Source organism: Triticum urartu, chromosome 2A (assembly GCF_056163025.1).
Source record: "Triticum urartu cultivar PI428250 chromosome 2A, HENAU_Tu73, whole genome shotgun sequence".
In the NCBI taxonomy this organism is placed as follows: Eukaryota; Viridiplantae; Streptophyta; class Magnoliopsida; order Poales; family Poaceae; genus Triticum; species Triticum urartu.
The window spans coordinates 58,899,777-58,917,192 of NC_141874.1; the positions used below are offsets into that span (position 1 = coordinate 58,899,777).

Here is a 17,416-nt window from a genome sequence, read left to right on the forward strand (position 1 = left end):
AATAATTATCACTACTTTAACATAAGTATCATCACAATAATCATCATAAGTAGGAGGCATGCAATCATCATAGCAAATTTGATCATTCAAAGTAAGGGGACTAAAAATATCATCTCCGTTAAGCATAGCATCCCCAAGCTTGGGAAAAACATTAATTGCAGCAAATAAATTCTCAAACATGTCATTCTCATCAAACATAGCATCCCCAAGCTTGTGGCTTGGCATATCATAAGCATAATCACTCTCATCATTAATAGTATGAATAGCACCAATGGTATAACAATTGATATCATCCTAATTTCCCAAGTTGGTGCCAAAAAGATTTCCAAGATTATAATAAGTGTCATTATCTTCCCAATCATAATCATCAGAACAAGCAATAGGCATAACAAAATCATCATCAATAGTGTTAGTGCATCTAGTGCCTGAGGGAGTCCTGGATTAGGGGGTGTACGGATAGCCGGACTCTTGGACTATGAAGATACAAGATTGAAGACTTCCTCTCGTGTCCGGATGGGACTTTCCTTGGCGTGGAAGGCAAGCTTGGCAATACGGATATGTAGATCTCCTCCCATTGTAACCGACTCTGTGTAACCCTAGCCCTCTCCGATGTCTATATAAACCGGAGGGTTTTAGTCCATAGGACGAACATACAATCATACCATAGGCTAGCTTCTAGGGTTTAGCCTCTCCGATCTCGTGGTAGATCTACTCTTGTACTACCCATATCATCAATATTAATCAAGCAGGACGTAGGGTTTTAACTCCATCAAGAGGGCCCGAACCTGGGTAAAACATTGTGTCCCCTGCCTCCTGTTACCATCCGGCCTAGACGCACAGTTCGAGATCCACCGGTTTTGACACCGACATTGGTGATTTCATTGAGAGTTCCTCTGTGTCGTCGCCATTAGGCTTGATGGCTCCTAGTATCATCGATAGCAATGCAGTCCAGGGTGAGACTTTTCTCCCCGGACAGATCTTCGTGTTCGGCGGCTTTGCACTGTGGGCCAATTCGCTTGGCCATCTAGAGCAGATCGAAAGTTACGCCCCTGGCCACCAGGTCAGGTTTGGAAGCTTAAACTACACGGCCGATGTCCGCGGAGACTTGATCTTTGACGGATTCGAGCCTTTGCCTTGTGCGTCACGCGGTCATCGGACAGTGTTTAGGAGATCGCACCGGCAGCCGCTCTGACCCTCGATTCGGAGCCAGTTGCGCCTTCTGCGGACGGGTGGATGGACCCCGCCACGGAGGCCTTACCTTGCACAAGAGCCGTGTTGATAAACTATCGGATCCTTCTCCGGCCACGGACTCCGAACCGCCTGCGCTCGTTCCTATCGAATCCAATTGGGCACCGATCATGGAGTTTACCTCCACGGATATTTTTCAGCACTCGCCCTTTGGCGACATACTGAACTCATTAAGGTCTCTCTCCTTGTTAGGAGGATCCTGGCCGAACTATGTCCGGCAGGACTGGGATGCGGATGACGAAGAAATTCGTGACCCACCCACCACCCACTTAGTATCCACTGTTGATGACTTAACCGACATGCTCGACTTCAACTCCGAAGACATCGAAGGTATGGATGATGATGCGGGAGACGAAGAGGAACCACTTCCTACGGGGCACTGGGCAGCCACCTCATCATACGATATATACATGGTGGATACACCCAAAGAAGGCAATGGCGACGAGATAGCAGAGGATGACCCCTCCAAGAAGCAACCCAAGGGCCAACATCAGCGGCGCCGCTCTAAGTCCCGCCAAAGCAAAAGTGGTGATACCGGCACAGGAGATAATAACACTCCGGATAGTGCCGAAGACAACAACAATCCCCTCCAACAAGATTTAGAGCAGGAGGATGGAGGAGCCAGCCCTCCTGAGAGAGCGGCAGGCAGAGAGGAGGAGGATGACAATTACATGCCCCCCTTCGAAGACGAGGCAAGCCTCGGCGATGATGAATTCGCCGTACCAGAGGATCCCGTCAAACAAGAGCGCTTCAAGCGCCGGCTTATGGCCACGGCAAATAGCCTGAAGAAAAAGCAGCAGCAGCTTCAAGCTGATCAAGATCTACTAGCTGACAGATGGACTGAAGTCCTCGCAGCCGAGGAATATAAACTCGAGCGCCCCTCCAAGAGTTACCAAAAATGCAGGTTGCCACCCCGACTGGAGGAAGAAGCGTATGACGCGGCTGATCGACCACCTCGTGGCCGCGATAGAGAGGCATTCCAGCCAAAAACTCAGCCCGCACTCCGACGCCATTCAAATAAAAAGGCATGGGGAGATACGCCAGACCTGTGAGACATATTGGAGGAAAAAGCAAAGCATGAAAGATCGATCTACGAATCACGAGGGCGCGCCACCATGCGAGATGATAAACGTCACGCCGGATACAGTAAAAGTAAATCCGGCCGGGCCGAACACAGCAGGCAAGACCCATTCGAGCTGCGTCACGATATAGCCCACTACAGAGGCGCCGCACACCCTTTATGCTTCACAGACGAAGTAATGGATCATCAAATCCCAGAAGGTTTCAAACATGTAAATATTGAATCATACGACGGTAGTACAGATCCTGCGGTATGGATCGAGGATTTCCTCCTTCACATCCACATGGCCCGCGGTGATGACTTACACGCCATCAAATACCTCCCACTAAAGCTCAAAGGACCAGCGCAGCATTGGCTTAACAGCTTGCCAGCAGACTCCATTAGCTGTTGGGAAGATCTGGAAGCCACATTCCTCGACAACTTTCAGGGCACTTATGTGCGACCACCAGACACCGATGACTTGAGCCACATAATTCAGCAGCCAGAAGAGTTGGCCAGACAATTCTGGACTCGGTTCCTTACAAAGAAAAATCAAATCGTTGACTCTCCGGATGCAGAGGCCTTAGCGGCTTTCAAACACAACATCCAAGACGAGTGGCTAGCCCGGCACCTTGGCCAGGAAAAGCCAAAATCTATGGCAGCTCTCACGACGCTCATGACCCGCTTTTGTGCGGGAGAAGACAGCTGGCTGGCTCACAGTAATAACATATCAAAGAACCATGGTACCTCGGATACCAAGGACGGCAATAGCAGGTCACGTCGCAACAAACATAAGCGCCGCATTAACAGCGAAAATACCAAGGATACGGCAGTCAATGCCGGATTCAAAGGCTCTAAACCCGGTCAGCGAAAAAAGCCATTCAAACAAAGTACGCCGGGTCCGTCCAGCTTGGACCGTATACTCGATCGCTCGTGTCAAATACACGGCACCCCAGACAAGCCAGCCAATCACACCAATAGGGATTGTTGGGTGTTCAAGTGGGCCGGCAAGTTAATTGCCGAAAACAAGGACAAGGGGCCGCATAGCGATGACGAGGGGGAATCCCGGCAGCCACACACCGGAGGACAAAAGAGGTTTCCCCAACAAGTGCGGACAATGAACATGATATACGCAACCCACATCCCCAAGAGGGAGCGGAAGCGTGCGCTCAGGGAAGTATATGCGTTGGAGCCAGTCGCCCCAAAGTTCAACCCTTGGTCCTCCTGTTCGATCACCTTCGATCGCAGGGACCACCCCACTAGTATCCGTCATGGCGGATTTGCCGCACTGGTCCTAGACCCAATCATTGACGGATTTCACCTCACTCAAGTCCTTATGGATGGCGGCAGCAGCCTGAACCTGCTTTATCAGGACACAGTGCACAAAATGGGTATAGACCCCTCAAGGATCAAACCCACAAAAATGAACTTTAAAGGCACCATTCCATGTGTAGAGGCCCATTGCACAGGCTCAATTACACTAGAAGTGGTCTTCGGATCCCCGGATAACTTCCGAAGCGAAGAGTTAATCTTCGATATAGTCCCGTTCCGCAGTGGTTATCATGCGCTGCTCGGGCGAACCGCATTTGCTAGATTCAATGCGATACCTCATTATGCATACCTCAAGCTCAAGATGCCAGGACCTCGCGGAGTTATTACAGTCAATGGAAACACAGAGCGCTCTCTCCGAATAGAGGAGCACACCGCGGCCCTCGCAGCAGAAGCGCAAAGCAGCCTCTCAAGGTAGTCAACCAGTTCGGCGCTTCAAAGCCCGGACACCTTCAGGCGTGTTCGGAGCAATCGGCAAATAGACCGCCTGGCGCGATCTGAGCTCGCGTAGCAATACGGCGCCCACCCCAATCCCAGCCCAACAACCAAACTCGTGCCACGCGTACATAATTACGCATTAAAAATACCATGGGCAGAGGTGGGGAGGGGGGCACAACTGCGGCACGCCCCAAGACGCGGCTTAAACCGCACTAGGGGCTTCTCGTTTGGTTATTTTTCTCTTTTTTCAGGACCTTAATATCTGGAAACACTCTCCGGCAACACTATTGTCGAACACATGATGCAGCAACCAAGGAGGCAGACAGCTATGTCATACCACGGAATTCCCAGCTGGATTACCGTAACGAGCGAAATATTCGATTTAATATCATTCCTCAGCTTGCCCTGGGAAGGGACATAGTCCTACTCTTTGCTTGTCGCACTATCTGTATCACTCTGCTTTAACGCAATTTTTTGAATAAACAATGCATGACATTACGACTATTATTGCATTCTTGTTATATATATATGTGTGTGTGTGTGTGTGTGTGTTCATTAATGATGCCTTGCAACCGTACACTTTGGTACGGCCAATACACCAGGGGCTTACGTACCCCACAATACGGTGTGAAAAGTCTGAACACTTTCACAAGTGCGGCACCCCGAACTTATAGCATTATATGCATCAGCTCCGAATCATGTCTTTGGTCAAATGTTGGGTTTGCCCGGCTCCTATGTTTTGGTACCTTACGTTCCACTCTATCGGCTAAGGTAGCGCTAGGAGAACTACTGCGATTATGCCCCGGTTCTGCTGGGTTCAGCACCTCAGTAGAGAAAGCTAAAACTGACTGTCATGATAAGGCGAGAGACTGGTTGCTGTTCGGCGAGGTTTCGAGTCCCTAAAGACTTATGCCGCTTAGAGCGAGGGGTCGGCCCTGTCCGGCTTAAAGGCGTGTATCACGCCCCGAATTCGGCCTTCCGAATACCAGGGGCTTCACCGAAATTTAAAATTATAGAATTCTATGGCTAAGTGAGATTGATAAAGCATTATTAGTCCGGTTGCCTTGTTCACTGTGCTGAGCACCTCCCTCGAAGGACCCAAACATGGGAACAAGAGTGCTCAGGTTTATCCCGAACACCCCAGCACTCGTGGCATGGGGGCAGAAGCCGAGGACTAGCCATCTCTCAGATTGGATAAATAGCCAAATAGAAGGCAATATTTTAAATTCAAACAAGCGTTGCATAGCGCATATGAAACAAGTTTTCATAAATACAGGATAAAACGAGCAAGTCTCACTCAAATATTACATCTTTTGAACACTCGTCCGCTATGAGACAGGCACCCGGCAGAACACCTTCGTAGTACAACTCGGGGTGGCGGTGCTCCTTACCCTCCGACGGCCCCTCCTTGATCAGCTTCACGGCGTCTAGCTTGACCCACTGCAATTTCACACGGGCGAAAGCCCGACGTGCACCTTCAATGCAGACAGATCGCTTGACGACCTCCAACCGCGGGCAGACATCCACAAGCCACCTCACCAGGCCGAAGAAGCTGTTCGGAAGGGCGTCGCCAGGCCACAGCCGGACTATAAAGCCCTTCATGGCCTGATCGGCCGCCTTATGTAGCTCGACCATTTGCTTCAGCTGGTCGCTCATTGGCACCGGGTGTTCAACCTCAGTATACTGAGACCAGAATAGCTTCTCCGTTGAGCTTCCATCCTTGGCCTGGTAAAATTGTGCGGCATCGGACACGCTGCGGGGCAAATCTGCGAATGCTCCTGGAGAGCTCCGGATTCGGGTAAGTAATCGGTAATTTACTTTTACATGCTTGCTTTGCATAAAAGCCTTACCCGCCGCTATCTTCTTCATTGCGTCGATCTCCTGGAGGGCATTTTGGGCTTCGGCCTTGGCACTTTTTGTGCTCTCGAGGGGCGCAGCAAGCTCAGACTCCCGCGTCTTTGAGTCAAGCTCCAATGCCTCGTGCTTCGCCACGAGAGCCTGGAGTTCTTGCTGCACCTCGCCCACCCGAGCCTCGTGCTTCTCTCGCTCGGTGCGCTCCTTGGCCGCTTTATCTTCGGCCTCGGATAACGCTTGCTTTAGGGTCGCCACTTCGGTCGCGGCCCCTGGCAAATTCATGATAATCCTGTCATTTTGCAATCGCATTCTTTTTATACATATCTATAGACAGGGTATTACTTACCCTTGTTCTCCTCAAGCTGCCTCTTGGCAAGGCCGAGCTCTTTCTTGGACCCCTCGAGGTCCTGTTTCAGTATGGCAACCTCCGCAGTCAGTGCGGCGGACGCCAGTAGCGAGGCCTACATACGCATATTGACATACTTATATTAGACTCCTGCGATATTATTTGATCCTCTGTTCGGCTTTTCTTTGTGAACATCGAACAAAGCATCAGGGGCTACTGTCTATGCGGTAATATTTTTCCTATATTTTAAAAACACTTACCTCAAAGCCTGTTAGAAGGCTGGCACAGGCTTCAGTCAACCCGCTCTTGGCGGACTGAACCTTCTGGACCACCGCACTCATAATAGTACGATGCTCCTCGTCGATGGAAGTGCTGCGAAGCGCTTCCAGCAGATTGTCCGGCGCCTCTGGATGGACAGAGGTCACCGGCACAGGCGTCTTGCCCCTCTTGGAAGGAGGCCGCCTGCCCGAGCACGGAACCACTGGAGGTTCCGGCACGGTGTTCGGCTGAGGGCCGAACTCGGAGCTCTCAGGGGGCCCGTCCCCTCGGCTCCCGGCGTCCAGAAGGTCGCCTTGAGGCGCCTCCGGGACTGTCTCCCCTCGACCCGGTGCCTCTTGAGACAGCACCTCGGCGTCGTCAGCAGGATGAGGGGAGGTGGCGGTCGGGACTGGATCGCTATCAATGTCTGATGAGCCCAGGGAGCCGTCCGATGATACATCGATACTGGCTCGTGGCGGCCTGCATAATTATGTTCGGTGTTAGGGAAAGCAGTGCGACAAAGGAATGCTATGAGTTACTCTGGTATCAAATACTTACGATCTCCCCAGGGGCTTGCCCCTGGGCAACCACTCGTCTTCGCCTTCGTCGGCGGCGGTGGAACTGTCCGGAAGGAGAGTCCTTCCCTTCTTGGACCCTTCGCCCCCCCTCCCCAAGTTGGGGCGGCCTTCCTTTTCTTATCTCCCCCAGCTGGAGGGGGAGCATCTTCTTCTTCCTTGTCTTCGGGGGAGGAGTGCGCCGTAGAGTCATCGGACGAAGAGTCCGACGACGCCTGGCGTCGGGAACTCTTTCGGGTTCCCTTGGCCATCTTGGTCTTCTCCGGCACCGTATAAGGAGCCGGAGTCAGCATCTTCGCCAGAAGAGTGTCCACTGGGCCTTCGGGCAAAGGAGCCGGACAGTCGATCTATCCGGCCGTCTCCTGCCTGTCATGTCAAAGGTATGGGAGTTTAGATCCCGCATGGAGTCAATCTATAAACGATAAGCATCCTGTGAAAGGTAAAGCAGCTTACCACACTGGCTTGGCGCTTCGCGCTGAATCCGCGATCCTCAGTAATGGGAGGAGGGACCTCGGCGCTTTTGAACAGCACCCTCCAGGCATCTTCGTGAGTTGTGTCGAAGAGCCTGTTCAGAGTTTGGTGTTGCGCGGGGTCGAACTCCCACAAGTTGAAGTCCCGTTGTTGGCACGGGAGGATCCGGCGGTGGAGCATGACCTGGACTATGTTGACAAGTTTGAGCTTCTTGTTCACCATGTTTTGAATACATGTTTGGAGTCCGGTCAGCTCTCCCGAACTACCCCAAGACAGGCCCTTCTCTTTCCAGGAGGTTAGCCGCATAGGGATGCCAGATCGGAACTCGGGGGTCGTTGCCTATGCAGGGTCACGCGGCTCGGTGATGTAGAACCACCCCGATTGCCACCCCTTTATGGTTTCCACAAAGGAGCCCTCGATCCATGTAACGTTGGGCATCTTGCCCACCATGGCGCCTCCGCACTCCGCCTGGCGACCGCCCACAACCTTCGGCTTGACATTGAAGGTCTTCAGCCATAAACCGAAGTGGGGCTTGATGCAGAGGAAGGCCTCGCACACAACGATAAACGCCGAGATGTTGAGGATGAAGTTCGGGGCCAGATCGTGGAAATCCAGGCCATAATAGAACATGAGCCCCCGGATCCCAGTCTGCGGAGGAAATGGGTGAGGAACACTACCCTCTCATGGGGCCTGGGGTGGGGATGAGCTGCCCCTCATCTGGGAGCCGGTGCGCGATGTCGTCGGGCAGGTATCCGGCTCTCCTCAGCTTCTTGATGTCTCCATCTGTGACAGAGGAGACCATCCACCTGCCTCCCGCTCCGGACATGGTTGGAGAAGGTTGAGGTGGGAAGTGCGGACTTGGGCGCTAGAGCTCGAGTGTGCGAAAACGGATGAGCAAAGGAGGAAGAAGGCGTGGATGAAAAGGTGAATCCTTATCCCTTTATATGGGCGGATGAAACTAAGCGTCCCCACTAGCCTGGTAAAACTCGCTCGTCCCCCATGCGCCATAATCGATGGCGCAGTTCAGTTACCCACACCCGTATTGATGAGAATCCCGTGATAAGGGGACACGATCTCTGTTTTGACAAGACGTGTCAAAAAAATGCCTCGCGTTATGTGCGGGGCTAGTTAAAGGAAACGGTTCGAATAATCACCGGGCCGTGACGTAATGTCCTGTTGCCAAAACAGGTCGGCAAATTGGATTTGTGGAAATATTATTCTCTCTACGATGGTATGTGGAACTTATTTTGCAGAGACGGACACTATCCTTGTGTTTAGAATCTTCTATGAAGTATTTGGAGGAGGAACCCGCCTTGCAATGCCGAAGACAATCTACGCGCCGGACTCGTCGTCATTGAAGCCTAGTTCAGGGGCTACTAAGGGAGTCCTGAATTAAGGGGTGTCCGGATAGCCGGACTATAACCTTTAGCCGGACTCTTGGACTATGAAGATACAAGATTGAAGACTTCGTCCCGTGTCCGGATGGGACTTTCCTTGGCGTGGAAGGCAAGCTTGGCAATACGGATATGTAGATCTCCTCCCATTGTAACCGAATCTATGTAACCCTAGCCCTCTTCGGTGTCTATATAAACCGGAGGGTTTTAGTCCATAGGACGAACATACAATCATACCATAGGCTAGCTTCTAGGGTTTAGCCTCTCTGATCTCGTGGTAGATCTACTCTTGTACTACCCATATCATCAATATTAATCAAGCAGGACATAGGGTTTTACCTCCATCAAGAGGGCCCAAACCTGGGTAAAACATTGGGTCCCCTGCCTCCTATTACCATCCGGCCTGGACGCACAGTTCGGGACCCCCTACCCGAGATCCGCCGGTTTTGACACCGACAGTGCCCCTTAGTGATTTTGGTGTATTGAAGACTTATAGGTTAAGGGACTAATGAGTTTATGAGTGTACACAGGTCTATAAGTCTATGAGGAGTTTGATATTTACAATGAAAGTCGACCCCTAAAAATGAATGTCTACAGCTGAAGACTTTGGTTTTCTTGAATACTTTGAAACTGAGGAAATTGGTGTGACCATGAAGACTTGATATTCATGCGAGGAATATGAAGCATGAAGACCGTTGTTTTCGTAGTTTCATTTTCTCATTCTTGAGTCATAGGAAACATCGTACTATTAAAGGGGGTCGAGGTAAAACTAACGAAAAGTTTCCAAGTGATGATCATCTCAAAATCCTACACCTACACAATCCTTTCGAGTGAAGCCATTGGAAATCTCATATAGTTCAGTCAATTTCTTCAGTGACAGGGACAAAGATCTTCTGGTCTCTGAGGAATTTGTTCTGACTGAGGAGTTAGGAATTCGCCGATGCGGATTGCCTACAAGTGGGGAACATGATGGCCCTAAGGAATTTGATAGCTCAATATCCGACTGTTGTTGTGCTATGCGCCAGTTGTCTAAAAATATCTACCCAACTAACGGTCATATCATTGAAGGGAATTTATGTCTTATCATGTCGGGTTGCTCCCTAAGCTATAAATAGCCACCCCCTACAACCACTAGTTGGTTGGCTGCTCCGAGAGAAACTAACACTTGTCATTGTCCCATCCTCCCAGGACTTTGCGCGAAAATCATCAGTGAGGAAAACCCAAACCCAAACACCTACAAACCCAAAGTGATTGAGCATCACTGAAGAGATTGTTCCTGTGTGGAACCGATGATTGATACCTTTGAGGAATGTGCATCCTCAGACGGTTAGGCGTCATGGTCTAGAGCATCCAAGAGGAAATTGTGGATCGCCGAGTGACCGAGTCTGTGAAGGTTTGGAAGTCAGCTGAAGACTTACCACGAGTGATTGGGTAAGTTCTGTGTGATCTTAGCTCAAGGAGAATACGGTGAGGACTGTGTGTCCAGGACTGTGTGTCCTCGGGTTTAAATACCTATCCGCTCCAACCAGACGTACAACTATCACAGCAATTGGAACTAGTCTACCAAATCATCGTCTTCACCAAGCTACTAGTTCTATTTCCTCAACCCTTTCATTTCCTCATTCATGTGTTATTGCACTTCATTGTTACTGTTTGAAGATTTGACTGGAGACTTTCTCAATTTCCTCAATCCTAATTCTTGAGTCACTTTATCTTCAGCCTGCTTATCCTGTTTATACGTTTCCTGTACTCTGTGCATGTTTTCATTTCATCATGATGATCTTGTTTCTACTCTGTTATGCTTGCATCTGAGTACTTATTCCACTGCTAGTTCTTTGTGACTTTGGAAATTCCTCACCTTGAATTTCCTCAGTTCCCAATATAATGACCAAGAGTTCCCAATATCTTCCATACTAGATACATTATAGGCGGTTCCCAAATAGAAAGGTAAAGATCTTACTCCCCTCCACCAACAATCACACTCCACGGCTTGTCCGAAACAACGGGTGTCGTCCAACTTTCAACAATTCTGGGGGAGTTTGTTTAAATTATTTGCGAATTTGTTTTCGATCTTTTGATCATAGGACTGGGCATCCCTGTTACCAGCCATTTTCTCGTGAATGATGAGCGGAGTCCACTCATCGTGAGAATAACCCACCTAGCATGGAAGATACTGACGACCCCTAGTCTCTACATGAGCAATTCGGGCATACAAAACAGATTATTATTTGAAGGTTTAGAGTTTGGCACATGCAAATTTACTTGGAACGGCAGGTAAATACCGCATATAGGTAGATATGGTGAAAACTCATGGAAGGAACTTGGTTCAAGGATTTTGGATGCACAAGCAGTATTCCCGCTTAGTACAGATATTTTGGCTAGTAAAGGATTCTAAATAGCAAGCACCACATGTTAGAGGATCCATAACAATATAACTTATATACAAATATACCCAAGCATAACTCATTATGTTGTCTTCCTTGTCCAACTTCAACTAATTTGCTCAGGTCTGAAAATAATTAATGGGGCTCACAATCATAGAAGATGTCCAAGATAGTATATTTACATGTGAAATCTCTCTTCCTTCAATATTCTTTCATGAATTGTTCAAGTGACCAATACAATGTTTGCTAACCTTCAAAAAATTTACCACCTCTACTTCTTATATGTGAAGGCATTACTCCCCATGGGGAAGGCATATGAAACATATATAATTTCAGATTTATGACATTCAAATCATTCAACCATTTACTCATAGGATATAAGTGAAGCACATGAGTAAATGACAAACTACTCCAAAAAGATATAAGTGAAGATCAATGAGTAGTTAAATAATTATGTAGCTATGTGAAGACTCTCTCTCATTTAAGAATTTCAGATGTTGGTATTTTATTCAAACAGCAAGCAAAACAAAATAAAACAACATTTCAAGGATAGCACTCATCACGTGAAGAAGCTAAAACTTAGGCTCAACTGATACTAACCGGTAATTGTTGAAGAAGAAAGGTGGGATGCCTACCGGGGCATCCCCAAGCTTAGATGCTTGAGACTTCTTGAAATATTATATTGGGGTGCCTTGGGCATCCCCAAGCTTGAACTTTTGCGTCTCCTTAATTCCTTTTATATCACGGTTTCCTAAATCTCGAAAGCTTCATCCACACCAAACTCAACAAGAACTCGTGAGATAAGTTAGTATAAACCAATGCAAAAACCTTATCATTTTCTAATGTAACAAATTAGTAAACTTATTATTTCAACATTGCATACTAAATGCCTCTGCATATTTAGTACTCCTATCCTCAAATAGAATCATTAAACAACCAAACATATGCAAACAATGCAAACATAACAGCAATCTGCCAAAACAGTACAGTTTGTAAAGAATGCAAGATTCATCATACTTCCCTAACTCCAAAAATTATGAAAGAAAATTCCAACTGTAGTAAATTTATCAGAGCTTATTATGCAAAAGTTTTCAACATTTTATCACATTCTGACTTTTCTAGGTAATTTTTGCAACAGCGGTAAACTTTCTGTTTTGAAACAGCAACATGTATACTTGCAAAATAAGCATGGTAAAGGCTATCCTTGACATTTTTATTGAAAATAGAGATACAAAACATTATTCTAAATAACAGCAAGCAAATACTAACAAAATAAAATGACGCTCCAAGCAAAACACATATCATGTGGTGAATAAAAATATAGCTCCAATTAAAGTTACCGATGAACGAAGACGAAAGAGGGGATGCCATTCGGGGCATCCCCAAGCTTAGGTTCATGGTTGTCCTTGGATATTATCTTGGGGTGCCTTGGGCATCCCCAATCTTAGGCTCTTGCCACTCCTTATTCCATAGTCCATCGAATCTTTACCCAAAACTTGAAAACTTCTGTAAAACCCCGAGAATCATGCTACAGTGATCTCCCCTTTAATGATGCCATGTCATCATGTTTTTCAGACTAAATTGCCACTTGATGAAAATAAAAATCAAATTCCATTTGAAATACAAGTCGAATATTTACTTCCTCTGTCATACAAACAAAAATGTTTTTGATGTTGCAAATAATCCCCAGATATTTGTCATGTTGAAACCTACCTCTTTTGAATTTCCAAAATGCCCCTGGATTTTATTTAGTGGTCCAGTAGCATTTATCTTGCCCTTTTTGATTTCTAAAAAATGCCTAATCGCCTCCTATGGCCCTAAAACTTTGTGGCAGTAAGGATTAATGCATACTAATTATTGGGACCAACTACATGTTTTTACAAGAGTCAGCTAGTGCCAAAAAGAAAATACAAACATAAACTACATAAAAAGAAAAACGAGCGAACAAAAAAAGGAAAGAAAACAGACCCCACCCCCCCCCCCGCTGGGCCAAGTGGCCCAGCTGGCCTCAGCCGCCCGAATGGGCCGGCCCACCCCCACCTACTTATCCCCTGCTCTCCCCGCAAACCCTAAATCTCGATTCCCTTTCCCCCCGAGCGCCCCCCTCCCCACCCTCTGTCGCACGCCCCCAGGGTGCCCCGACGCTGCGCCCGAGTCCCGCCGCCACGACGCCCCGGAGACGCTCCCGACGCCGTCGCTCACTGCTTCCCCAACTCTCCCCCGTCGGACTCCCCATCTCTGCCTCTCCTTCGCCGGTCCTCCCCGTACGCCTCGGCAACCACCACCACCCGCCGTCGGCCCGCCTCTCCGACTCGTCTCCGGCCGCTCCGACCACCCTGCACCTCCCCGAGTCGCCCACGACATCCTCTGTGAGCTCCCGCGGCTGTTCCCCCTCTCCCCCTCCTCGATTCACCGCTGTAGGTCGTAGGCCACGTCGCCCGTGCTCCTGACCGTAGCCGTGCTCACCATGCCCGCGCCTGCGTTCCGTGTGTCGCCACCCACGCCTGCGCTTGGCCGCTACCCCCCCCCCCCCCCCCCCCCCCCCCCCCGCACGCGCTAAGCCTCGGCGCCACCCGCTAGTTGCTTCCCGCTTGCGCTGCCTGCTGGTGCCGCTCCGCCCGGGTCCGCCCCCTGTCGTCGCCCACGCCGGCCCCGCGTCCCACTGCGCCCTCGGCGTGGCCTCGCCCCTGGTCGGTGCCCCTGTCGTCCTGGGCAAGCGCCCAAATGGGCTGGGCACCAGCGCCCGGTAGCACCAGCCACGCGGTGGCCCTCTGGGCCACTGACTAGGGGACCCCACACCCCTAAGAACGTTTTAAAAAAGAGAACAAAATAAATAAATAAATAACTATATATATTAATTTGATAATTAGCCTAATTAAGTTTTCTTAGTTAACTTAACATTAATGAAACTGTTTAATTAAACTCTAATGGAAACAAGTCAATGACCGCCCGGACCCACCTTTACTATTCACCTTTTGACCGGTCAAATGTTGACTGGGTCCACTCTGCTGACTGGGTCCCTTGGCCCGCATGTCAGCCTCTGTGTACATTATGTGTACACAGGGCTGGGTACCCATAGAATTTTGTCTATTAATTTGGAATTAATAATAATTAGAAAATGAATAAAATTTTGAAAAATCATATAAAATAAACCGCAACTCTGATGAAAATACTTTGAACATGCAAGTTGCTCAGAACGACGAGGCGAATCCGAATACGCAGTCCGTTTGTCAGCCATGCGTCCCCAGCATAGCGAACATGCAACCTTGCCCCTTCGGTCCGTCCGCCCGAAAATGCCAAACTTCGGGGAATCTTTCCCGGATGTTCTCCCCCTTCGCCGGTATCGTGTAGTGCCGCGTTAGAACACTTCTAGCACTGCGTATTTCCATGTTATGATTTGTGATGCTATGTTTGCTTTATATTTATTGTTTCCTCCCCCTCTTCTCTCTGTTAGACCCCGGGACCGATGCTGCCCCTGTGATCGATTACGTCGATGACGACCCCTCCTTGCCAGAGCAACCAGGCAAGCCCCCCCTTTGATCATCCCGATATCGCCCATTCCATTCTCTCATGCTTGCATTAGATTTTGCTACTATTATTGATTGCTCCTATTCTGATGCATAACCTGCTTTTGTAACCTGCTTATTGTTATCTACCTGCTTATCCTAAACTGCTTAGTATAGGTTGGTTAGTGATCCATCAGTGACCCCCACCTTGTCCTTGTTGCCCCTGCTTCATCATCGAAGACCCGATCAACGGGATCGAAGACCAGGCCCCGACACCGCACATCACTTTCCCCTTTTGTTGCTCGACTCTGCACAGTTACCATCGAGTGCCGAGGGTGGAACCTATACAACACTTCTAATGAGATCTCTGTAGTGTAGCTATTCGGTCGTGGTCATCGAGGGTGATTTCCTCCTTAACCAGTTCCAATACGACTCTGTCATGCAACCCCTCAAATGTGAACCTCGGGATGGTTCCTCTTACGTTCACCTTGATGATTACATTGAGTGGAATTCACCGGGGGTGATTCATCGGGTTTCCCCCTTGATGTTTGGACACACGGATACTTGGACTTTACAACTGTTACTTGGAAGGGCGGGTCGGCCCTGAGGGGTACCCGCGAGTGATGTGGAGACGGGTTGACCTGGAGGGTGCCCGCGAGATAATTACGAGGCGTGGCCGGGCATTCTTAGCCCTTGCTGCAAGTCCTCGAGATGGGGCGACGGGGTCACATCTTTCGTGAGTCTCTTCTCGTGACCGCACTACCAACACACTAACGGTTTGGATATTTGATCTGAGGGGCCTCTGGCCTGATAGCACTAACCATCACGTGGGCATAGTATGGGCGTTCTGCGTCATATGCATCAGCCGAAGCTTAATAGACGTCAGCGACTGAGCGGCGCGCGCCGGGTTGGACTGGTAAGCACCTGCCTTTTTTAAGGAGGTAGCTAGGTCTGCTCACTGGTCGCGTTCGCAACGTGCAGGAGTTCCCGGAGAGATGGCCCATGACCCCTGGGGGCATAGGTTTAGTTTGGCGTGCTGACCTCTCTATTAAGCCTAGGTCAGGTTGCGGCGTATTGTTTGGCCGAGGCCGGGCATGACCCAGGAAAGTGTGTCTGGCTGGAGTTAATCGAGCGTGGTGGGTAAGTTGGTGCACCCTTGTAGGGAAGAAAACATCTATCGATAGCCTGTCCTACGGTAACGAACACTTGGATTTGTATCCCGATCGATACAACTAGAACTGGATACTTGTGATGAGAATTGGTTTGTGATGATAACTGGATAGTATGGCTCTGGGATTGCTTTCTCGCAGGGAGTCGAGAAAGGATCTCTGGCCGAGGTTGATAACACTTCTACTACTTTACTTTATGCTACTCTTATCTCTTCTGATGCTGCAAGATGCTTGGAGCTGCTTGAAGATGCTAGTCTTCGATAAGCTAGGATTTCCCCTTCTCTTCTGGCATTCTGCACTTCAGTCCACATATACAGCCCATTTCATTGATACCGATGCATATGTAGTGTAGTTCCTTGCTTGCGAGTACTTTGGATGAGTACTCACGGTTGCTTTGCTCCCCCTTTCCCCCCTTTCTTCTTCTTTTCGGTTGATGCAACCAGATGGTGGAGCCCAGGATCCAGACGCCAGCTTCGATGATGACTACTACTACATTGGAGGCCGCCGACGACCAGGAGTAGATAGGAGGCTCCCACGCAGGAGGTCTTGCCTTTTCGATCGTTGTTTATTTTGTGCTAGCCTTCTTAAGGCAAACTTGTCTAGCTCATGCATGTACTCAGATATTGTTGTTTCCGCTGACTCTTGTGTATTCAAGTTTATGTATTCGAGCCCTCGAGGCCCCTGGCTTGTAATATAAAGCTTGTATTATTTAAATTTCTATCTAGAGTTGTGTTGTGATATCTTCCCGTGAGTCCTTGATCTTGATCGTACACATTTACGTGTATGATTAGTGTACGATTGAATCAAGGGCGTTACAACTTCACAACACAAAACTCAACAGAAAACTCGTGAGCTCCGTTAGCGAAAGAAAACAAAACACCACTTCAAGGTACTGTATTGAACTCATTTATTTATATTGGTGTTAAACGTACTGTATTCTAACTTCTCTATGGTTTATAAACTATTTTACTAACCATAGACTCATCAAAATAAGCAAACAACACACAAAAAACAGAATCTGTCAAAAACAGAACAATCTGTAGTAATCTGTATCAAACGCAAACTTCTGGAACTCACAAAAATCTGCCAAAATAGGACGACCTATATAATTTGTTTATTGATCTACTGCAATTTGAATCAGTATTTTATCACGTTCTGATGATTATAAACAATTGTTTTCGTGAACAGAAAGTTTCTGGAATTTTCAGCAAGATCAAATAACTATCATCCAAGAAGATCATATAGGTCTTACTTGGCACAAACACTAATTAAAACATAAAACCACATCTAACCAGAGGCTAGATGATTTATTCATTACTAAACAGGAACAAAAAGCAAGGAACAAAAATAAAATTGGGTTGCCACCCAACAAGCGCTAACGTTT

General features: G+C 48.4%; 1 long non-coding RNA gene across 1 annotated transcript; it reads left to right on the top strand.

Moving 5' to 3' along the window:
* Positions 1-13,447: 13,447 nt before the first annotated feature.
* LOC147983725 (uncharacterized) lies at positions 13,448-16,772 on the top strand. The gene is made up of 3 exons (XR_015615727.1): positions 13,448-13,726; positions 14,812-14,880; positions 16,476-16,772. It is a non-coding gene; the product is annotated as an uncharacterized LOC147983725 (long non-coding RNA).
* The last annotated feature ends 644 nt before the right edge of the window (positions 16,773-17,416 follow it).